Source organism: Piliocolobus tephrosceles, unplaced genomic scaffold (genome assembly GCF_002776525.5).
Source record: "Piliocolobus tephrosceles isolate RC106 unplaced genomic scaffold, ASM277652v3 unscaffolded_31666, whole genome shotgun sequence".
NCBI lineage: Eukaryota > Metazoa > Chordata > Mammalia > Primates > Cercopithecidae > Piliocolobus > Piliocolobus tephrosceles.
The window spans coordinates 2005-2669 of NW_022315050.1; the positions used below are offsets into that span (position 1 = coordinate 2005).

The 665-nt window shown below is 48.1% G+C and overlaps 1 pseudogene; it reads left to right on the forward strand.

Moving 5' to 3' along the window:
• Positions 1–665, forward strand: part of LOC113222529 — a 3713-nt pseudogene that overhangs the window by 1584 nt on the left and 1464 nt on the right.

Here is a 665-nt window from a genome sequence, read left to right on the forward strand (position 1 = left end):
TCATCATCACTCATACAAGGAGCCTTCGGGGATGACATTCACATCGGGAATGGGGAGAGCCAGGCTGGTCCTCCCTTCCAACGGAAGACCCAGTGAGAAAAGGGAATGAGCCAGTGATGCCCACACGAACGTGGGTAGATCCTAAATGCATTTTGCTGAGGGAAAGAAGCGAAGCCAGATCCAATAAGCTACCACAGTAGGATTCCCATTCCTAGACCATTCTGGAAAAGGCTAAACCATAGGGACTGAGAAGCAGTCAGGGTGGCCAGGGGCTCACGGATCAGGGAGAGGCTGGGTGCATAGGGGCCACCCTGGGGACTTGGAAGATGAAGGAGTAGTTTCAGGATGGTCTGGAGCAGTGGCCGGGAGACTCTGCCCATTGGTTTAGAACCGTGGAGGAACTGTACACCCAAAGGCTGAACTGGCATGTGTGCAAACTGAAAAAATAAAAATCATTCAGAGTGAAAAGGATCAGGCAAGTCAGTGTACAACTGGGTTATCTGCATGTCACAGATGTGGATTTTACTGAAACATTTCCTCAAAATCAAAGACACTGAAGAGCTCACTGCTTATCTGGTGAATCATCTGAACCTGAAATGGGATTTGTTGTTAGGCTTTGTAGACAAACTGAAACTAACGGCATCTGCATAAAACAAACAAAAGCC